The following is a 24,422-nucleotide window of genomic DNA, read 5'->3' as shown; positions in this document are numbered from 1 at the left end:
ACATCAGCTTATAAAAAAGACAACAGATGTTTTTTGGGCCACCATCGCTTACTTTATAAATGGAAATAAGAAAGCTATGCTTTAAACTGACTCAGTTAATTGAATGTAACTTGCAGTACATGTCCACTTTTGTGGAGGAACACTTCTGCATTATTTTCACTCACTGGGTTGGTGAGAAAGTTTTGCAAAGATAAAATATCGCTACTGTCAAAACAAAAAAAAGTAAAGCGTTTTCAATTTAAACTTAAAATTTAAAATGTGAAGACTAATTAATTAGCCTCCTTTCTATTCATTATATTGAACACTAATCTAGTGAAGTATCTAGCAAGTTACTTAGTACATCATTGGGATATGTATTCCAAAATCAGCACTACTAAAAGAATTACAGAAATTGCTGGTAAAACTGCACAAATTTTAATGAAGAGTCACCAGACTTGAAATATTAACTCTGTGTTCTGTCCAAAGATGCTGAGTTTCACCATCAATTTCTGTTCTTGTTTCAGATTTTCAGCATCTGCAGTTCTTTGTTTTATTTTAATGATAAAACAATTGTCCATTATGCATCTGAATCACCTTTCATGTTCCTATGCATGCGCAGCTCAGAATATATTCTTGGAACAGATCAGATCAACATCTCCTCAAAGCACAGTCGCAGTCACAAGTCGCAGAGTAATACAGCACGGAAACAGACCCTTTGGTTCAACGAGTCCATGCCCAACATAATCTCAAACTAAACTAGTCCCACCAGCCTGATCCTGGCCCATATCCCTCCAAACCTTTCCTATTCATGTGCTTACCTGACTCAGGAAATTCTTCCCTAATCTCAAATTATTTTAAGTTAGCATTTCTGGGTGTTGATTAGGAAAAATGAATATATTAATTGTCATAATATCATAGTTTGTATTTATTGAAAGGGCTGTTAAGACACAGTGGTAGTGTCCCTATCTCTGGGTTAAAAGATCTGCGTTCAAGTCCCACTTGCTCTGGACATTTCTAATGACATCTTTGGACACGTTGATTAGAAAATATCTAAATGTGCTGAAACAGTTCTCTGTTAATAATGAAAATGTCTTCTCATCGATCCTTGTCACAATAATAGCCATTAGTTTTCACCCCACGTTCGGTTTTTGATGTGCATCAACACACGTATCAAACCAAGTTTGGACGAAATTCAAATACTAAGTGCAATAAAAAGGAACAAAAATCCAAATATTGCCTATGTGTTTTTTTTCAAGCCAACATCAGTAAAACTTTGCATATACTGTGATCCTGCATTGTATTTTTTGCAATGGAAACATTCATTTTACCAAAATAATGCAATATTCCACATCATGCATATATTCCCAAGACAGTGCAGAAAAATATTCCTGAAGGCTCAAAGCTAAAGGTACTGCAACATGTGGTGTAGACTCATATTGACCTCAATGATTCCATATTCATGTACTGACTGGATGACCTTGGTGGGTCTGGAAACAAGTCTGAAAATGACCTTACAACTCTTCACTTATTGAAATGAAAGAAAAAAAAATCTGTGCTTGATCACTGCTCTGTGATCTTTGCTGGAAGGTGCATCGTAGAGGATAGGTTTGAATTTGGATGAGGTTTTCAGTGGCTGATGACTAAGCCATTATTCCCTACTTACATAGAAAATCATAGAGGTCATATGATATCAAATGCCTGACTTTCCATGTGCCAGCCTATTGCCGATGCAGATAGTGTTGTCCTTGCAGCCTCTTCATCACCAGCCTGAATTGCAGCAGATAGCCTCTCTTGTCTCTGACAGAATGCCTGCTGTTGCTCAGTCCTTCAAGCTTCAGTGTGAGCATTTCAACTCCCTTCTTACTCGATGCTCCTCTGATTATAGATTGTTTCAGTTCTGTTTACTGATCACTAATAAGCCTACCAATGGCTGAAAGCAGTCTATGATTGGAGAAGCAGCTTCTTACAGACTTTGTCACCTCTGGTTATGCATATTTTGAACAGCATTTAGGAGAAATGCAACCAGAGACTGCCCTGCAGGCTATATGCTGGACAATCTTGATCTGCTAGTTCTGTCTGGCAATAAACCAAAGTCACATAGTTGCTGTGGTGACAGAAGGCATGTATCAACTTTAATTGAAACCAAAGTGTCAGATTTAACAGCTGACCATTAAAAAAAAGCAACTAGACTCTTACATTACTGACTCAGAAATCATGGACATTGAGGGATAGGGATATCAGATAGTTTAAGAAACTGACAAGGAATGCTTGTTCTCTAATGTAAAGTATTATTACTGACTATGTGATTTTCACTCAAAGTTGATCTTAGTTTGCTTTAAAAGGTAAATATCATAAATACTGAACTCTTGTACGAATCCTTTAAGTCAGTTATAGGGAAACTAAATCTCTGTTTAAAATTTATTGGTCAGTATAGAGTTTGACACTTTGGGTCAAATTTTGTAGCAGTAAGAATTGCCCAAAAGGTCCATCGAGGCTTATGCTCTTTCTGCTTTTGACAGGTGTTATGGTGACTTTCTCACTGTTAGTTGCACTTTGTGAATTAAAAGTGATTGTTGCTATCGTACCAAACAGATGCTGACAAATCTTGACACACAATCAGAATGAGCATTTGGCAACTTCAGCTGATCATGTGCATGCTCCATTATCGAACACCAGGCACCAACTTCAAAGGCCCATTCCATCTCTCTCTCACACAAAATCTATTATGTACCAGCATCAAAGAATCTTCAAGGCACATCTCTGATACAGGAGACTTTTGCACTTCATTGCTGCACCTTAAGCTGCAAAACAACTATCCTTGTAAGGCTGCAGCAAGGACACTGATCTGTGCAAGGGCAGCACAGTGGCTCAGTAGTTAACACTGCTGCCTCACCGAGACAGGGACCTGGGTTCTATTCCAGCCTTGGATGACTGGCTACATGGAGTTTGCACATTCTCCCCATGACTGCATGGGTTTCTGCCAGATGCTCTGGTTTCCTCCCAAAGTCCAAAGATGTTCATTTTAGGTGGATTGGCCATGCTAAATTGCCCCACAGGGTTCAGTGATGTGTAGTCTATGTCAGTTCAGGTTACGGAGTAGGGTGGGGTCTGGGTCTGGGTTGGATGCTCTTTGGAGGGTTGGTGCAGAGTCGGTAGGCTGAATGGCCTCTATCTGCTCTGTAGGGATCCAGTGTCACTCAGTGACTTGTACCCAGCTCGTGGGCTGCAGCTCTGGGCATTTTGCACTGTCGTAGTGCTCGCTCACTCCGAGCCCACCTGGATGTTCATTGTATTATTGTTATTCATTGTCCTTGTGCACCTTGCCCCCTCAGTGAGAGGTACCAAGCTCATATCACTTCAGTCTTGCTGTATCCTAGACAGAACCATCTTCAACAGCTTCATCAACAACTTTCCCTCCATCGTAGCCATTACAGTCATTGCAGCATTGAAGGTGCAGAAGCAACTGAATTGGGGATGTACCATGAGGTCTCCTGGAAGCTGGCACAAATTGGATGCTAATGTTCTTGGATGGGGATGCAATTTTTCAATATTGGGCAGATAATTCCTTACATCTGTTTCATTTCAACATTGTGAGCTCTCACTATGAATACTAAAGTTATATTTAACTCAGAAGCCATTTTACTTCTACCCCTATCTTCTCTTGTCTCTGAGGGTTAGAGATTTGGTTGCATATATCTGCACTGGAAAGGTACCCTGTTGTATCACCACTTCCCACGCACGTGCTGGCTGCTCTCTGTAACAAGGAAATGGCTTATGTCCCCTGTTTGAGCATGAAAGCTTTAAATCAACATAATTATGGTTGCTGCATGCAGATCCTGGAAGTTGACCTGCACTGACTACGTGCTTCCTTTTATCTTGGGGCGGTCCTCAAGGACTTCCTGTCACTTACATAACCACAGCATTTCTCCTCCTGTCATTTATGCCATCACTCTCATGCCTGTTACTCTAAAACCCTCGTAGTGAACTGGCATCACTTTGACACTATTAAAATTGCAGCAATATTCTTCAATGCAGTTTCACTTTAACACAGGCAGTCTACCTTCATTCAAAACAGGTTGGCTGCACCATGTAGTTTCTAAGGAACTAGTGAACTCCCCTGCTAAGTGTAGAGGCAGCCACAGCATTAAGCAGATGACAGCAGTGCAGTACTTACTAGATGTTGTCATTGTACAGTTCAGGTAGATGCACCAAATTTGTGTGATCTGTACGAAGACAACATCTAGTAAGTCCCGTATTGCTGTCATCATCTTAATGCTGCTGGCTACCTATAAATGCAATCTATTTTGCCCGCACAGGTCAGACAGAGGCACCAAATTTGTGAGTTTTTTACATGATTTGTATGGGCAAAATAGATTGCAGTTAGTGGATTTCATGCCCAAACACAACTCCTAATCCATGATATTTTGTGAAAAAGGAAGGTACATTCAACTGAATAATTAACTAGTCTGGAGTAGAAATGTTACAGACTGCTCAGTTTATTTTTGAAGAGGCTTGGGAGCTCCTGTTCCACACACAATTCTCATCCATGTCAAAATGTTTCTTGGCAACCACTCATGCATTTATCAGGATATCCGATTCAACTGCATGTCTGTAATGTTACTCATTTTGTGTCAACTATAAGTTTCCACTGTACTCTGACAAATTCCTGTGTGCGTTATACCAATAATTCACTTTTCTTTGGCTTCTGCTTAACTTTAAGAATTTGTAAGAACCATATATTTACTGGGATGGATTATAGTTATTCAATACCTTAAGTAAAGGGCAACACCAAGTGGTGCATTAATTCTTGGAATTCCAGTGTTATTAAATACTGCCTAATCTATTCAAATTTACATGTAAAAATACTTTTTCACACTGATGCTTAAATTGCAGATCCGATTTTCATTATCTTTGCAGAATGATCCATATTTTGAAACTTCTGTAGTGCTAATTCTAAGTTGTTATTCTATTTTCACAAAAAACTATACAACTAAGTAGGTGAATACCACAGAATATTTTTATGTTTCTTATATAGGCAGCTTCAATCTCAGTAAAGTAAGTAAACCCTATCTGTAAAAGTTATTTCAAAGAACAAGGTTCTAGAAAGCTGTTGGACGAGGCAAAGTATGGACTTAAAAGGAAGAAATTTTTGAAGTTTTAATTCCATTTGTAATCTGGTATAACAAGAATCATATCATGACCATGTAATTGATCACGTGACTTAAACATCGGTGAAAGCAAGGACATTGGTCCAGATTGAAGAGGGCAAGGTCTCAGACTGCATTGGAGAACTGTATTTGATAATCTGCTATGTACAGATATAAAAGTGTTAAAGGACGTTAGAAAATGAAGAACATCACTTAGCCATAAGGAGCAAGAAACCTCACGGACAACGTTTGTGTAAACTAGAGCCCGAGATAGTCCAGATCACTATGTTAGTGTGCAAGTAGTAGTACTGGCTTTAAGCATAAGCTATAGCTTTTGAGGTCTGTCTTAAGAACATTTAAAGCTCTCAAAATAAATAATGACCAAATTCAGAATTGCAAAGTTTTTACCTTTCATTTTGACTCAAACTTATTTGCACATTGCAAATTGCAGGGTTTGACTTGAACTGGTCTGTAAAATGTCTTTAAACCCAAAGCAAATGAACATTGTTCTGAAGAGATGCCCACACGTGATTCCTACCTTAGAAGAGCTTAATCCCAAGTTCCAAGGTACCAAATAATTTTTCCAAGCTTCATTCCAAGGATTGATTTTGGTCCATGTATCTTTCCCCAAAGTCACAAGAAGTGACAACTTTTAGGATATCTTTTGCTACATACTGCTTCCTCAGAATGCCATTTGTGTTATCAAACACAAGGACAGATTTCAGCAACATAAATTCTAAATAATATGATCCTGATCCGTTGTCTCTGAATCACTGATGACATTGCAGTCCTTTGAAGAACTAAACGTGAGAGTGACACAAATGTCCATTAACTCATGACAGAGGTAAGGAAACATGGTCTTATTTTCAAAGGTAAAAAATGTCAAATCACCATGAACCAAATCCATTCTTTCAGATTAATCTACTTGTCATCAGTATTTGATTTGATCCTACCAAAACAGAAGGCTTATAGAAGATGCCTATGCCATAAGACAGTAATAACTTACAAATGTATCTTGGTTTCTTCAACATTTTATCCCCATACATTCTGATATTTTCAATCAAAGTTTCTCTTCTTTGAGATCTTCTCTGCGAACAAGTACCATATATGAGGCAAGAAGATCACCAGCATTTTATCCAATCTTTCAAAAATGCTTCATCATCTAGTAAGCATACTTCAATATTATGAATCCTTTATCTTGGAAGTAAGGGCATCTTATTACAACTACACTAGTCTTAAGGTCCTTTCAACAACTCAACTACTTGACCACTGTAAAAGAATTTCATGGAATCCCTATAGTGTGGAAACAGGCCCTTCAGCCCAACAAGTTCACACTGACCCATAAAGCATCCCACCCAGATCTATTTCCCTATAACCCACCTAATCTACATATCCCTGAACACCAGGGGTAACTTAGCATGACCAATCCACCTAGCCTGTATGTCTTTGGACAGTGGGAGGACACCCCTGCAGACACTGGGAGAAAGTGCAAACTCCACACAGACAGTCATCCAAGGATGGAATCAAATCTGGGTCCCTGATGCTGTGAGGCAGCAGTGCTAACCACTGAGCGACCGTGCTTGAACCAGTTTTTGGAATGATGCACATTTCCCTATTTGGCAAGCATATCATTGTTCATCCAGATGACAAACTATTGGAAATGATATGCCTGGGAGAATCAATCTCTCCCCATCTCAGTCATAAATTGGTACTTCTTTATTCTGAGGCTATGTCCTTTAGTCCTAGACTCTCCCATTGGAGAAACATCCTCTCAGTATTTGCCTCTTAAGATCCTATGCATTTCAATGAGATCACCTCTCACTCTTCTAAACGTTTTCTCATACACTTCAGTCACAGCAAAGCAGAGAAGATTCAGTGAGTCTGTTAATGTCCAGCTGCAGCTACAACTCAAAAAAGATCATCATTAGTGACTGATCCTAATTGCAAGCAATAGGTCCCTGAGCAAGAATGGTTCTTGCCATTAATCTGGATTAATTTTGTAAACTCCAGGAATGTTTAACAAAAACCAAATGCTAATTCCAAAGATGTGCATCAAAACATGGTGGACTACGATATCTAAATCACCTGGGCGCAGAAAACAAATCGATGAGATCCATCTACTGGTCTAGCATAAACAAAGACATCAATCAACTGATTAAGCTACATGAAGTATTTTAATTCCACCAAATATAGTTATGGGTAGAACCTTTCATTTCATAGAAAACTCCATTTGAGATGTGGTGCAAGAGTGCAACTGATCTTTTTCATGTCCAAGGACACTATTACAAACAGGTGACCGAGTACTTTGCCAAATTCCATATTGTGTGACAAATCAAAGATACCACTTTTTGAAGCACTGATTATCATATAAGGTTTGTTCTATTTGTGACAACACTTAACAGTACATTAATGCATATACCTGCCCTAGTGGCAGAAATGGGGGTGTCTAATATATTAACTTTACTCCCGGCTATCAACACATTACCACATCAGTCTCAATTCACTTTCGCAGAGTGGAATCTGAGACCAGAAGAGGTGGGTGGCCATCTTATCCCAGTGGTTATCAAGGAGAAATCTGTCTCAACAAGGATCCAAACTTTATGACATATGTTACATGGACTAACATACAGGGGACACTCAGACCTTATTGTGATTTTCGTGGTGTTTTATCCAGAAACCACATAACATTCTTTGCAAATAATGGTCAAAAAAATTACTAACGAGTTAATTTTTTTGCTGCATTTCATTCTGCCAGTCCAATTCATTTCTGAGTGCTCTAGACAGCACTAATGCTGCTACCAGAGAGTGGCCTATCCTATGCTTGTTCTGTCACCTAGTTTTATCTTCTCCATCATTGTCTTTACATGTTTAACGGTAGCATCATTTCTTTACAATCTGTTTAAACACAGACTTGAAATGCAGTAAAGTCCTTAATAATTAAAATAGAATGTCCATACACAATTAGAATTCAAACTATTTGTTGAAGAGTTGTTAAACTTATGACTAACTCTATCATATATTGGAAAATGCATTTAATCATTAATTTCAACAGACCTCACAGTCTGTTCTTCTGTCTGCCAAATACTTTATCCTTTATTCTGGATAATCATATGAAGCAGAAGATGGACGTGAAACGTGACACTAAACTGAGCCCTCAAAAGCTGAAAAATGCATGGAAAAGAGAAATAAAATAACTTCTCTGGTCCAAGTTCTTCAGAAAACAAGTTTGAATAGGAGACTGAGACCCTTGTTTACAACATACTGAACATGTACAAAGGAGAAAGAGCAGGGTAGATTTACACGTTTGAAGATGACAAGGAGTTAGGGACGAAAGTTCAAGTTACAACAATCAAATCGGCATTGTTAAAATTTGATGGACTAAAATTGGAGAGCTGAGTTTTTGGATGTTGAATGTTCAGAACCACAATGAACTAAGTTTGTTCAAATCAAGGAGGGCATCACAAAGATTAAATGTACTCTTGTAAATTCATAGAATCATATCGGCCCTTCAGTCCATTGAGTTTATAGCATTAAAAATAAACTATTGCCTACACCAGGCCTACTTTCCCATTCTAGTCAATGTTATTTCAAAACCAAATGTTAAATAGCCAGGAAAGGGATTGACAATATTCAGGGGGTCAACACATTTCATCCTAATGTCCCTTCTCAACTGCCAGCTCACCCTCATTCTATTATCTGACATGTAGCTAATCATGTGTCTGTAGACATCTTGCTCCCCACACCACTCTCCTTCTGTCACCCAACCTCCTTTTTTTTTAGAGATAATGGGAACTGCAGATGCTGGAGATTCCAAGATAATAAAATGTGAGGCTGGATGAACACAGCAGGCCAAGCAGCATCTCAGGAGCACAAAAGCTGACGTTTCGGGCCTGGACCCTTCATCAGAGAGCTGATGAAGGGTCCAGGCCCGAAACGTCAGCTTTTGTGCTCCTGAGATGCTGCTTGGCCTGCTGTGTTCATCCAGCCTCACATTTTATTATCTTGGAATCTCCTTTTTTTTTAAGTGTTTTCAACATCCGAGAATAACCACATATCCAGCTACAGATAGGAAGAGAGGAAGCAGCAGCAGCACAATTTGAATGAAGTGGGTCCGTCATGTAATCTTGCATACCATTCGCCACTCCAGTGCATTGACACTTCATATACCTCCTTGGCTACTTTAGAGTTGGAGTCAGCATCTGGTTTTATAAATGGGCATGAGACCAAAGGGTAATTCGTTTCCTAGCTCACCAAACGGTGGAGTGGCAGCTGATTACTTCTCTAAAGGATTCAGACGAGAATCTCAACACTATGTCATACAGAAGAATATTGATGGGTATATGTATAAAGTTAGGCTGCACTAGTTGGCTTGCCTGGCAGGCACCTGTCACTGTAAGGAGCTGGGAGGATGGATCCAAGTTGGCAGAGGGCCAAAAGTTAAGCTCTCTCACTTGTTTCTCAATATCACTTTCATCTGTGGTGATGATTTGACCTTCCATTATGGTTCCTCGGACGTTCCTCCCTTTCTCCTCAATCAATGATTTCCCTTCACCCTAATCGATCAGGCTCTCCATTGTGTCATTGGTCATTTCATTCCTCACCACAATGTCCAAGGCCCAAGGCCCTTCTCCCAGGTGAAACAGTAACTCACTTGTGTTTTGTTCAGTTAACAGTACTGCATAATTGCTCACAATGTGACCTTCTCTCAAGTTAGAAGACCATGGATGAACACTTTGTGGAAAACTCCCATTTAATTCACAGATCTGATCATGAGCTTCTCGTTGCAAGTCATCTTAATTTTCTGCCTGCTTCTCACAGCCTACCTCCTGCAGTTTTCCAAAGAAGCTCAACGTAAACTTGAGGAACAGCCTTCTAGAGTCAACGCTGGGCTGTATTCAAGGAAGCTAATGGGGACCTTGAACTGTTGAGCTATCAAAGATCTCTAACCGTGATGAATAATAGTGCAAAAAGGAGGCAATGAATGTTCCCCATACACTATCCAGGAGTGGGGGTTCATGGGATGGAGACAGTGGCAAGGGGATTGCAAATTTGGCATCAACGGTACAGATGTGACTCAGTTGGTATGGTCTTAATTGTTTTGATCCCCATATTTTGCATTCCATGTCGGCTGTTTGGATAACAGTGGTACAGAGAAGGATTTTTAACTTTTTTTTAATGGGCATTAACTGGGACTTAATTAACTGCAACAGTTTCAAACTATAATCTTTGACTCAATTTTCTTTTTTTCACATTTGCAAGTCTTAAATTTAGTGTTGTTTTCACATTGTTTTGGTTTCAGATATCAGCCATTCGTTATTCTGCCACTCACACCTACTTTAGATACATTTAGTTCTTCACTTGTGTTTTGCCTTGTCTCAATACTCTATTCTCTGGCCCTACACCACCCACACTTTTGTCACAGAATAACTCCTATTTTACACTCAAATGATTTTTTTTGGTTTATATTCTCTTTCCACACTCTTTCCTTTTACTTATTTAAAACATTTACATTTTTAAGCTTTCTAAGAAAGGGTCACTGATACAAACATCAACTTTATTTTTTCTTCAAAGAGTAACTGAGCACTTCCACCATTTGCTGTTTTTACTTCAGGGAAAATGTGTTTTTTTTCAGCAAGACAATAATAAGTGGAAAATCAAGAACATTTTATTATTTCATTAGTTTGTTTTATTGAGGATTACACAAGACATATGGCACAGAAACAGACCATTCACCCCAAATGATCAATGTCTGTTTATGCTTCAGTTAAGCCAGCTCTCAACATTTCTCATCTAAATGGACTAATCTTCCATTACCCTCTCCCTCAAATGCATATGCAGTTATTCCTTAAATGCATCTTTACCAATCTACAGTAGGTAAGCAATTGTGCACAAAAACTGTAGTTTAGAAACATATCTTTCCCGAGACAGTTCCTAAATGAAACAGAAAGAGTCCAACTTTCTAGAAGAAACAAAAACAGAAATTGCTAGAAACACTCACCAGATCTGGCAACATCTGTTTAGTGAGTGTATAGTTAATGTTTCGGGTCCAGTGACTCTTCTTCATATTGACTTTGCCTACACTCCATAGATGCTGCCAGACCTAATGAGCAATTTCTATTTTTCTTTCTGATTTCCAGCATCCACTGTTCATTGGAATTTCTGAGTGTGACATCAGGCTTATGAATATTCAATTTGCGGTGTAGGTAGCAAGAAAAATGCAAGCTGGTGGAGGAGAACAAACATCAGACTCAGTGGTAAAATTGCATTCAGTGCTCAGTGTAGGCAAGACTCTAAAAGTCAGCTTTCAGCGGAAGAAGAGTAGGACAGTGGCTGTGTGCATGGAAGATAAGGTGGACAAGTAAAGGCCCACTCGGAAAAGCAGATCAAAAAAGTTGATTCCAGGAAATGCACTGTGAAGGCCTAGAAAAGTATGACTGTTGGTGAACATTGTTTCTTTGGATCTCAGTATGGAAAAGTTGCAGCAAGGTATGACTCCTGCAGGAATAAAGGAACTGAAACTTTATTAGGGAATTACAGAATTTTGTAGGCTTTTGTAATTTAGATCAAAGACTGGAGACATTGTTGAAGCCTATCCTGCTTGCATTAGATATTTAAAGCATATTTTACAAATTACAATGAGATATGATTTGTTAATTCATGTTTAATCTAGTGTAGAGCTAGAAGAACACAGCAGGCCAAGCACAGCATCAGAGCAGCTGGAAAGCTGACGTTTCGGGCCTAGACCCTTTTTCAGAAGAAGGATCTAGGCCCAAAATGTCATCTTTCCTGTTCCTCTGCTGCTTGGCCTGCTGCGTTCATCTAGCTCTGCACCTTGTTATCTCAGATTCTCCAGTATGTGCATTTCTTACTATCTCTTACATCAAATACTCCCTGTTTTTGAAAGTTCCATACTTAGTAACCTTTAGGTGAAGAAAATCCTTCTGAATTCTCTATTGGATTCTTGGTGACTATCTTACATTAATGGCCATTAGTTTTGCTCCACCCAGTAAAGGAAACCATAAGAACCATAAGTAGAAGAAACAGGAGTATGCTTGACCACTCAGACCTGCTCCACCATTCAGTAAGATTGTGGTAAATCCAACATTCTTCATAGCCGCTTTCCTGCATTTTCTCCATAACCCTCGATTCCATTACTGATCAAGATTTAATATATCTCAGCCTTAAATATACACAAGGATTCCACCTCCACAGCTGTCTGGGGCAAGGAGCTCCAAAGACTCTCAACCCTTTGAAAGAAGAAATTTCTCCTCATCTCAGTCTTAAATTAACTATTTTGACACTGACATTAAAGCAGTGACTATATTTAACAAGTATTTAATTGGCAGTAAAGCATTTTGCCATGAAAGACCTATATAAATGCAATTCATTCTTCCCTTTCACCCTCTTTGCCTCTGTTTTCTGCTGTTCCTTTTCTTCCTTCATCAACATAATCCTCCAACTGCTATGTGATTTTTTTTAAATGTTGGTGTCAGCAAAAATATATCTCTTCGTATCCAGACAAATCCAATGCGCATTACGGGCAAATCAGAAAATGATTAGATGATAAAAACTCCTCCACAAGTTCCACTATCTGATCAAAACGTTTGCAATTTTCAGGCTTTAATTGTTTTCACTTTAAAAGATGTCCCTTGTAATATAAATATTTCAAAGTTCAAAGTTAACACATGCCTTTTAACTGGAAATATGGGCTGTTAGTCCTACTGACCCTTATTTAAAGTTTTCTGTTATTATTGATGGATATTTTTAGGGAAAGTGAAGAAATGCGCAAAACAAATGCATTCATAAACTTATATATTATATTATTTTACTGATAGATGTTACATACCCCGAGTCAAATTTTCTCACCGAAAACTTACCTGGATTTAATACAACCACATCTCTGAAATTGTCTTGCCTCTTATTCCTCTTCGTCACAGGTGGGATATGACAAAATTTTAATTAAAAAAAGGAATGCAACTGGTCATTTGGATCTCAGACAGGTTACTGCAATCCAAAACACTGATGGAGGAGCTCTAATTAATTGGTTCAATGTAGCTAAAATGCAGAATCTCTATATTGAACTGTTCTACTTCATTTCCATGGCCTTGGGTTTACACTGCTGGATCATAATGTACGAATGCTTAAGGCTAAATCTTTGTGCTCAACACCTAGGCAATAATCTGAAGTACTGATTCATCCATCCTTTAAAACATGTAGAGGATTGCAATTCCATTGATTTTCAGGCATCTTCTATAAAATGGATGATTCCCTACCAACTTAACACCAGGCAGTGAACATAAAAATCTCCTTTCTAATGTATTTAACATAAATTGTTTAACATCTTCACTGACATGACAGTGAGAGAAATTTCAAATGAAACATGTTCTACACAATTACCACCAGTGTAATTTCAAGTCAAAATGATGATGCTTCAAATGGAGATGAAAGGTATGGATTCTCTTGGTTAATTTTCTAATTATCTAGACATTGGCTTTCTCATTAAACTATTTTCTTAATTAATCAACTTAAAGATTCTGGCTGTGCAAGTCGTTTCTTGCTGGAACTGCCAAAAGTATGCATGTTTTTGATGTTAAAATGTGAAATCACGAAAGAGACTCAGACAGTCGTTTATGCCAAAGGATGTAAGACTTGATAGGACTGTAGCTACATGAGGTGAATCACAAATATTATTGTGAGAGGATCACGAAGAGCACCTTACATAATTACCAACTGTGGTCAACTTTGGAAGAAACTTTAGAGGCGAAATTATCACTCCATCCTCTATTCTGTCCCTCCAGATCAAGGTGTGCGAGATCTGCAAAGGGAAGACTGTTACTGTATTCATAGTCTTGACCCAGTGCAAAACATGTTGTCTTGTGCTGAGAATTAGGTACAGAGGAAACTGCTCCTTGTGCCAAGCTTGATAGAAAACACTTGAAGCTCACAGATTTTGGGTGCATTGAGAATTTATTACCTGCAATTATTGCCGCCATTATGCATCTTTGCAAAAGGTACCAGCCTCAAATCCAAGATAACAAGTGTGGAGCTGGATGAACACAGCAGGCCAGGCAGCATCTTAGGAGCATAAAAGTTGATCTTTCGGGCCTAGATCCTTCATCAGAAAGGGTCTAGGCCCGAAACGTCAACTTTTGTGCTCCTAAGATGCTGCTTGGCCTGCTGTGTTCATCCAGCTCCACACTTTGTTATCTTGGATTCTCCAGCATCTGCAGTTCCTATTATCGCTGATCACAATTTCAGCCTCAAATCCAGCTCTTTTGGGTCTCCCTCTTTTCAGATAATACACACGGTGAGCAAAGATAAGAATGAGATATAAGTATTAGAACCATTTCTTCCCAGCCAAACTGCATTCTCACACCCTTGAGGCTTGTTGATCCAACTGCAGCATAGTGAAGGCAGAGATTTGAAACTTAAATAACTGTCTCCATTTCATCATTTGTAACATCCAGAAATTCATCATTCCCAAGGTACACTGAGACAACTCTGTGCTTTTATGCCTTTCTCGTAACTCAGTTTGACTTCATAAGTTCATAATGAAGTTTGCACATAATGAAGTCAACTCAGATAATTAAAAATTCTTGAAGACAGAAAATGTGTGGTGCTATATTTTTGAGATAGCAAGAACTGCACATGCTGGAGTCAAAAATAACACAGTATGGAGCTGGAGGAACACAGCAAGCCAGGCAGTAGTCCAGGTCCAGACCCGAAAAGTCAATTTTCCTGCTCCTCTGATCCTGCTTGGTCTGCTGTGTTCCTCTAGCTCCATACTGTGCTATCTGGTGCTATTTTTTTTTCCGTTTACGAAACAAACAGGAAAAGCAATTTTTTGTATCTTATGACACAAATGGAATCTTAAGGGTAACTAATTTGATGTATGGAATTCCTGATAATGGAAATTAGAATAACTGCAGATGTTGTAAATTAGAAACAAAAACAAAAATTCCCAATAAATCTCAGCCAGTCTGGCAGCATCTGTGGAGAGAAACCAGAGTTAACATTTTGGATCAATTGACCCTTCCTCAGTCTGATGGCAGATTGGAGAATGTTAGAATATATGCAGAAGATAGGTTTGGGGGGGAAGCGTGTAAAGGGTAAATGATAGGTAGGAATATACTCAAAGAGAGAAGAGAACAGTTGGACAAACAAAGGAGTAGATAATAATCTGGCTAGGAGGGTGAATAGCTATTAATGGGGTCTGTTAATGGCTAACAATGGGTTGTGTCTGATAGCAGGCTGTATGATTAACAGGGCCTGGTGTGTGGTGTGGGGTAAAGGCACGGGAGAATTCAAGCCCTAAAGTTGTAGAACTCAATATTGAGTCCAGAAGGCTGCAGGGTCCCCAAGCAGAATATGATAATGGGACTTTACTAATAGCAACTAAATTAATCTCAAGCCAATCATTAGTGCTTTCATTCTTTGCTTTTTAATTGAATTTTTATATTACTGGGAAGGTCAGCATTTATTACTCAACACTAATTGTCTTTGAACTGCAAAGCTTACTATCTTTGCCGTGGATCTGCAGTCACATGTAAGCCATATCAGAATAAAGGAGGCAAATTTCTTCTCTGAAGGCCAACAGTGAGTCAGTTTTTTGCAGCAATCAAGAATAGTTGTCACTGTCAGCTTTATATTCCAGATTTATTAATTGAATTGAAATTCAAGTTCCTATGAGCCCATGTCCCAAGACAATTAGCCGGGAGCCTTTGGATTTCTACACCAGTAACAATACCATGACAGCACTGTCTTCATGACAGCAATAACAACCCCATTATGCATCTTAAGCAGCTAATGAGTTACTTAATCAATGTGATTATTCAAAAGTTCATTAGTACAGCTGTAGGGTGCTATAACATTTGTGGAGGATGCCTTCACAGATGATACGAAAAGCTGAATTTTTACACTTGATTGGCCTTATCATAGCAATGCATTTGGGTATTACTGTGATGTAGGAGTAAAGAACATACATTGACATAAAGGAAAGTAGCAGCAATAAAAATAATTAAGTTTAGAATTAGAATTACATTTATTGTCACGTACTCAAGTACAGGGATACCTGAGTACAGTGTAAAGTGTACAAAGTCATCATTTCTGTCCTTCTTGGATACAAAGATACCTCTGCATAAAATATTAGGTATAAATTAGAAAATTGAAAAAATAACGCTAAGATGATCAACTTTACAGTTCTTATCAGCTAGGAGTCAGCAAGGGTGTAGCAATTAAACTAACAAGTGAAAAATCAGAGTAAGGAAAAGAGAGCTGGGTAGTCAATGGAAATGAAACTTGTATGAAATGTAACATGTTCTCCCTGACTTGCTATCAATTTTACATGAATATACAATCTCAAAATGTACCCTGTGTGAGTCAGAGGTCAAGAAAAGTTTATTGTGGTAATTGCAGCAAAGTCAAAGGAAGCAGGAGAGGGTAGTGTTGGAGTGTGAGCAGTTATGAGAAGGTAATTGAGCTGAGAGACATGAGTCCTACATTGACAACACCTTGATATTCCTTTGACAGTGCAGACTTGTGAACAAAGTTCCTTCAATTCGCCTCCCCAGCAACATTTTCCATGATGACTGGAGGGTTTTCTGTCTCCAAAGGTGACCGAGATCTTGCTGATCATGTCCCTCCTGAACCAAGTTCTCCAAATTGGCATCAGATAGTCAGTGGCTCTGACTTATTAATCTTGGTGCTATTTCTTTCTTATTTCTTGTCTGAATCCACAATGTAATTCAATTTTAAGTGATTCAGATTGCTTCTAATTGGAGTCTCGATGCCCAACTTCTTGCAGTCTTCACACATCATCACTACAACACTGCCTTCCATCCTGCTCAACACTAGCAGGTATTTAGGATTATCAAATTTGTGTACTAAAACAATTTTTTAACACAGCAGAAAAAAATTCAAACAACTCTTAAAATTGTAGTTTTTGCCCGTAGTATGAAAATTGAGTGCAGTGATTATTTTCCCTGTCACTGGGTGCATTGATAGTAAATGGCTGCATTCATATTTTTTGTGTCCCTTGTGGTACCTCTCCAGTGAACATGAAAACCCTCCTGCACTGCCGCTTTGCTCAGCCAGGCAGCTACTGTTAGGGTAGTTTCTCCTCATAAGCTAGGACTAGTTACCCACTTTATATGTGGCATCCAGCCTGTCCTTTTCTTATCTCCCTTCTGTATACTCAACAATAAGCACTGTACCCAGAATGCAGCCAGAAAACTCAATCTAGTATCCTGTTAGAGGGCAGGGGATCTGCAACTCATGTGAAAATCAGCACTGTAAACCCTGCCAAATAGTCTCTAAATACTGTCATCTAATACAGAATTGTTTCCTTTACATCTCAGTTTACTTCTTCAAAACATGGTCAAACAACAGTGAATGTGACCCATGATGAATACCATAAATCCCTTGTTATGAAATCTATTGTTGCCCTTCATGAAATAACCAAATTTAACATATTACATTGTGATATGTCTGGTTAAAGTGGGTCTTTTTCCATACTTTACGATCTGCTAACATACCAAATCTAGCTGACAACAGCTGCAATTCCTGAGGTTACGCTTGAGAAGCTATATTTTCAGAATGTCCATCTCCCATACGAAATGTAGCCTTAGGCCCCCTCTCCAGTCTTCTCCTCTCTACATGGAATTGACTGTTAACTGCAACATAGAGGGCAACATAATCTACACTAAAGTAGATCATTTGACAGGTTCTGCTGGCAACCATGTTGTTTAGATTAAACTGAGTTTATTTTTGAAAGTGTTGACCACATGGTCAAGAATTGGTTTTGAATTTACTTCTTTGGTCATAAGAAGTATTTTGACAAATCAGTTTCTGGTCTATTAATCAAATGGTTGACAAGTTATTACAGCCACTAAACTTCTATATCAAATGTACAAATTGATCGGTATGTTGTGGTTTGGGTTTGTCATTGTTGACTTTGTTAATCACATATTATTTTCAACTGGAATGAAAAATTATAAATAGACTGAAGTGTTTCTTTAGATGCTGAATACAATTCAACCTTTTTTGTACTCATTGCATCCTTTGTTTTACCATATATGGGCAGATCAAGTTTACAACATAATAGATTGTACTGAGGCATGAGAACTTTACCCAGTTCCACAACTTATGATATAAGATCTTTGATTTCAGGCTGTGAACTCGCTTTCATTATGAAATGAAGGGTAGATTCCATAAGAGCTTATTCCATCTGTAGTTACTACGAAACAAATAAATCGCTATCAATTGCCTGCACTCTAGGTTACAATTTTGAAGCAAAATAAATAATGAATAGTCACTGAATGCCTTGGGGCACTTGTACAAAATCATGAGCAATGAATCATTCATAGATTAACTTTGGCCACTGATTTTTTTGTAAATCTGTGTATGGTCATGGAATATATTTTGCTTGAAGACCTATGAAGAAGTTATACAACAGACATTTTCTGACATAAAATTACTGAGGAGAATAAGAAATCAGATAACCTATCAATTCCTCCCAACCTGTAGAAATCTATCAGACCAATGAAGATCTCTGACCGTCTTGGTTAAAGAATGAATCTGTATCAATTGTCACTCCAGCAATTACATAAACTGTCCATAAAAAGATATTATATCCAAAAGTCTAGTGGAAATTCTCAAAGTTCATAATGTGTAAGATGCAAATTAATTTTCATCTCTCTCATTAACTACTAATGTCATCTTGTGTGCTGGAAATGTTGCACCAAACTTGATAAGAGCAATACTTGAGAGAAGCACAATTATGATGCATCTGTGTTCATTTTAGCAACATCCCAGAGTGAAAAATCGGCTTTACATATGACTTCCAAGATGCTACATATGGTATCAGTTACAGTAAAACAGCCTGTCAGTTGTTTACTGTGACTATATACTTTGGGGAGGGACTTATTATTGGTCACACTTTACACCATTTTAAAAGCCCACAACATGTGAATAAACATTGCTGGACAAAGTTGTGCAATTGATGCCCTTCTTTTTATTCATAGTAAACATGAAAAGATAATCCATAGGTATGAAGGGCATGAGCAACATTCAAAATCTGTATCAAATCAAGTACTAGAGATGCTGCAAATCTGAATTAAAAAGTAGAAAATGCTAGAAACACTCAATAGGCCTGGCGGCGTTATTGGAGGGAGAAGGTTAATGCAAAGTTGATACCTTTCAATGGAAATGGTTGAAGGCGAACACATAATACACATAAGCAAATGAGGAGAGGGGAGGGGGACGAATAGGACAAAATGGAAAGTCTGTAAATGGAGGTGAAGACAGTAGGAATTAAATGACAAATGCATTGATGGTATAAGGCCAAAATGTGTAGTAGGCCAAATGAAGAAACTAAGGTTTCTGGGGAATGTATGACTTGTAGAATCTGGTGTCATCCAAAAGCAACAAAAAGAAACAAAATAGGAAAGAAAAACTAATTGGCACAGATGTTCTGATCCGAAATTTGTAAATTCAATGTAAATCAACAGGTTAGTCCTGAAGCCAACATTGAGCATCATTTATATGTGACAGGAGGCCAAAAACAAAAAATGATCAGAGTGGGAGTGAAGTTGACAATTAATGTGATTGATGACCAGAAGTTTTGAATCAAGCTTGTTAACTAAGCAGGGGTGTTCTGTAGAGCAATTTCGCAGTGGTGGTTTAACCTGAGGGTCTTTACACATCAAATGAGGGGACAGGTTGAGAAACCTTTATGGCAATCTCAGCTGGTGTGAGAATTGAACCCCCACTGATGGCATCACAATGCATTGCAACCTGGCCATTCTGCCAACTGAGCTAACCAACCTGCTGAAAATAGCACATTCAATTGAAAGTACACACAAATCATTGTTATCTGCTTGAAGATGTTTATGTAGCTTTGGACTGTGAGAGGGTGGTAATAAAAACCATTCCATTTCCTGTTCATGAAGAGAAATGATCAGTGTGCCACAGAAGGAATGATCCCTTCACAATGCTGAAAGGTGAAGGGAAACTATGCTGTCCTGAATCATAGAATCTCTACAGTGTGGAAACAGTTCCTTCGGCCCAACAAATCCACACTGAACCTCAGAGCATCCCACCCAGACCCATCTCCCTCTAACCCACCTGATCTACACCTCCCTGAACACTACGGGCAATTTAGCATGGCCAATCCACCTAACCTGCACATCTTTGGACTATGGTAGGAAATCAGGGCACTTGGAGGAAACCCACGCAGACATGGGGAGAATGTGAAAACTCCACACAGGCAGTTGCCCGAGGGTGGAATCGATCCCAGGTCCCTGGCACTGTGAGGCAGCAGTGCTAACCACGTCCTGTCATAATACTGGAGGATGATGAAGTGATAGAAGATGAAATATTGAATACAGAAGCTGGTCAGATGGAAGATGAGGAAAGGGGGAACACCAATATGGTTTGGGAAGGACAGAAAGAAATGAAAGCAGAAGGCATGATGCTGAATGGGCAGGGTGGGAAGGAGTCATTGGCTGAGAAAATAACCAATAGTTTGAGATATTGGATCATAAAAATTATTTGTATATCTGCTTTCTGAAACGGTGTGGGGACTTTCTGTGAAAACAAAATTCTTGCAATAATATCTGAATGATATTTGCAGGATGAGGCTATTGCTTTCTCCCTTCTCTATTGTATCCAGTTGCCAGGTCATTGTCACAACATTTCACTTACCCTTGTTGCTAGAAATGCAAGTTTGTCTGTTCAGAAATCTTCCAAATGTGAAGAATATTGTTAACAACTAAGGCCAAATGTTGTCATGATTTATATACTGAGGTTCTCTGGGGAAATATTTGAAGAATTAACTTGTTTGGAAGCAGCAACTGACTAGATATGCAGTTTTTTGTTGGTCCAAAAGGCATACTTGATCTGCTGTTGAAATTCTAAATTGAAGTTTGTGCGTCACGGTGGCTCAGTGGTTAGCTTTGCTGCCTCACAGTACCAGAGACTCAGGTTCAATTCTATGCTTGGGCAACTCTGTGTGGAGTTTGCAAATTCTCCAGATTCTCCCCACAGTCCAAAGATGTGCAGGTTGGGTGGATTGGCCATGGGAAATGTACGGTTACAGAGATAGGGTAGATCTGGGTGGGATGTTCTTTGGAGTGTTGGTGTGGTGGTGCTATGGCTGAATGCTTTCATACGATAGGCATTCTATGAAATCTTCAACGGAAACTTGCAAACTATGATATTCCAGTGCTTGCTCATGTCAGGTAATATACTTGGCTGGTGTGAACCTCCAAAGTCCAAGTATTTAACTGATATCACTCAAAAGTTAATAAGTGCCAGATTCAGATTTGATGCAACCTAGGTGCTGAGGGGCAAATAGAAGAATCAATTATCACAATCTTCCATTTTCCTTCCAGATGGAATTGGTGCCAGAGGACTAGATAATGAAAATTTTTTTTACCTATTCCAAAAGGGGAGTGGGATAAAACTGGTAACTACAGGCTAGTCAGCTCACTGGTGTGAAAATTTTGACAACTGTTGAGGACAAAACTGATTTTCACTCGGAAAAGCATGGTTAAGAAAGGACACCAAGCACAGAATTGTTCAAAGCAAATCATGTTTGATGATTTGATGAAGTGACAAGGACTGTTGATTTGGATAACACAACTGATGCGGCAACGTATGTCTTAAAGGTGTTCCATAAATTGCCACATAATTGGTTTATCAACAAACCTGAGATCATAGAAGAAAATGATACAATGTTTGCTGAGTTACAGGAGCACATACTAACGGTTAATAGTGGATTTTCAGATTGGAGATAGGAATACAGTGGTGTTCTGTAGGGTTCAGTGCATGGATCTTTGGTTTTCTTGATATGAATAAATAGCTCTGGGTGTGCCAAACACAGCCTCAAATTGTTCAGATGGCTCAACTTTGGAAAATATCATAAACTGTGAGGAAAATATCCATACACTTGAAGAGGTTGTAGACTGGAGGAATGGGTAGGCACATGGGCAGATGAAACTTTAAAAATTTTCCTGGTACATTTTGATTTTCTTGAATAATAGAGAGATTTGATGCAAAGATTTGGTGCAAAATCAGAGGAGGCAATGGCCTAGTGGTATAGTCACTGGACTGTTACCCCAGAAACCCAAATAATGTTCTGGGGGCCCAGGTTCGAATCCCACCATGGCAAACGGCAGAATTTGAACTCAATAAATACCTGGAATTAAGCATCTAATGATAACCATGAATCCAGTACTGATTGTGAGGCAAAACCCACCTGGTTCATTAATGTCCTTTAGAGGAAAGAAATTGCTATCCTTACCTGGTCTGGCCTACATGTGACTCCAGACCCCTCTGGGCAATTAGGGATGGGCAATAAAGCCAGCAATGCCGTCATCCTATGAATGAATCAAGAAAAATAATAGTGCTGTAGATGTTGCATAAAGATGTTTCATAATGCATATGATAGGGTAACCACATTACAAACTTATTCAAAAGATTTTTTTTCGCGAGGAGCGAGAGAGCCAGACAGAGAGAGCACCAGGAGGCTGCCGGGAAGGTAACGTTTTTATTTCACCACTTTAAAAAGCTTACCTCGAGCGGGAGCGGTCTTCATTTATTTGGGCAGCGGTAAGGCTTTTTCTGTTTCACGTTTATATATATATCATGTGATTGCCAAAAGCCTTTTGGTTCCTTTTTCATTTATCTAAGATAAATTTAATAATGTCAGGAGATCTCACACCCATGTTATGCTCCTCTTGCTCAATGTGGGAGCTCAGGGACAGGGCTGATGTCCCTGACTCCTTCACGTGCAGGAAGTGTGTCCAGCTGCAGCTCTTGTTAGACCACATGACAGCTCTGGAGCTGCGGATGGACTCACTTTGGAGCATACGCGATGCTGAGGGGGTCATGGCAAGCACGTTTAGCAATTTGGTCACACCGCAGATTAGGATTGCTGAGGGAGATAGCGAATGGGTGACCAAAAGGCAGAGGAAGAGCAGGAAGGCAGTGCAGGAGTCCCCTGCGGTCATCTGCCTCCAAAACAGGTATTCCGTTTTGAATACTGTTGGGGGAGATGGCTCACCAGAGTAAGGCAGCAGTAGCCAGGTTCACGGCACCATGGCTGGCTCTGCTGTACAGAAGGGCGGGAAAAAGAGCAGAAGGGCGATAGTCATTGGGGATTCAATTGTAAGGGGCGTAGATAGGCTGTTCTGCGGTTGATAACGGGACTCCCGAATGGTATGTTGCCTCCCAGGTGCACGGGTCAGGGATGTCTCCGATCGGCTGCAGAACATTCTGAAGGGGGAGGGCGAACAGCCAGTTGTCGTGGTGCATGTAGGCGCCAACGATACAGGCAGAAAATGGGATAAGGTCCTACAAGCAGAATTTAGGGAGTTAGGAGCCAAGTTAAAAAGTAGGACCTCAAAAGGTAGTAATCTCAGGATTGCTACCAGTGCCACGTGCTAATCAGTACAGAAATGAAAGAATAGCTAGGATGAATGCGTGGCTTGAGAGATGGTGTAGGAGGGAGGGGTTCAGTTTTTGGGACATTGGAACCGGTTCTGGGGAAGGTGGGACTATTAGAAATTGGACGGTCTACACCTGAACCAGACTGGAACCAATGTCCTTCGGGGTGCTTTTGCTAATGCTGTGGGGGAGGGTTTAAACTAATGTGCAGGGGGATGGGAACCAAATATTGGACAGAAAAGAGGTAATAACGAAAGCCTGCAGGGAACTAGATAATGGAGTCAGTGTGACTAAAGGGAATAGTAGTTGGGGAGCAGACGATGAACACAAAGGGACAGGTGGTCTGAGGTGCATTTGTTTTAATGCGAGAAGTGTAGTAGACAAGGCAGATGAGCTTAGGGCTTGGATCGGTACCTGGAAGTATGATGTTATTGCTATTACTGAGACTTGGTTGAGGGAAGGGCATGACGGGCAACTAGTTGTCCCAGGATATCGATGCTTCAGGCGGGATAGAGAAAGAGGTAAAAGGGGTGGAGGAGATGCAGTAATGGTCAAAGACGATATCACAGCCGCACTGAAGGAGGGCCCCATGGAGGACTCAAGCAGTGAGGCAATATGGGTAGAACTCAGAAATAGGAAGGATGCAGTAACAATGCTGGGGCTGTACTACAGGCCTCCCAACAGTGAGCGTGAGATAGAGGTACAAATATGTAAACAGATAATGGAAAGGTGTAGGAGAAACAGGGTGGTGGTGATGGGAGATTTTAATTTTCCCAACATTGACTGGGATTCACTCAGTGTTAGGGGTCAAGACGAAGCAGAATTTGTAAGGTGTGTCCAGGAGGGTTT

The 24,422-nt window shown here is 39.5% G+C and overlaps 1 long non-coding RNA gene across 3 annotated transcripts in view; it reads right to left on the bottom strand.

Annotated features, from left to right (window-relative positions):
- LOC125461052 (uncharacterized) overlaps positions 1 to 24,422 on the bottom strand; it is an 89,498-nt gene that overhangs the window by 36,971 nt on the left and 28,105 nt on the right. For all 3 annotated transcript variants that reach the window (XR_009447110.1, XR_009447111.1, XR_009447108.1), the window contains exon 5: positions 22,429 to 22,504. This is a non-coding gene — a long non-coding RNA (uncharacterized LOC125461052). The remainder of the gene's footprint in view (positions 1 to 22,428; positions 22,505 to 24,422) is intronic.

Source organism: Stegostoma tigrinum, chromosome 2, assembly GCF_030684315.1.
Source record: "Stegostoma tigrinum isolate sSteTig4 chromosome 2, sSteTig4.hap1, whole genome shotgun sequence".
NCBI lineage: Eukaryota > Metazoa > Chordata > Chondrichthyes > Orectolobiformes > Stegostomatidae > Stegostoma > Stegostoma tigrinum.
The sequence above is the reverse complement of the archived record's forward strand: the minus strand, read 5'-3'. Positions and strand labels throughout refer to the sequence as shown.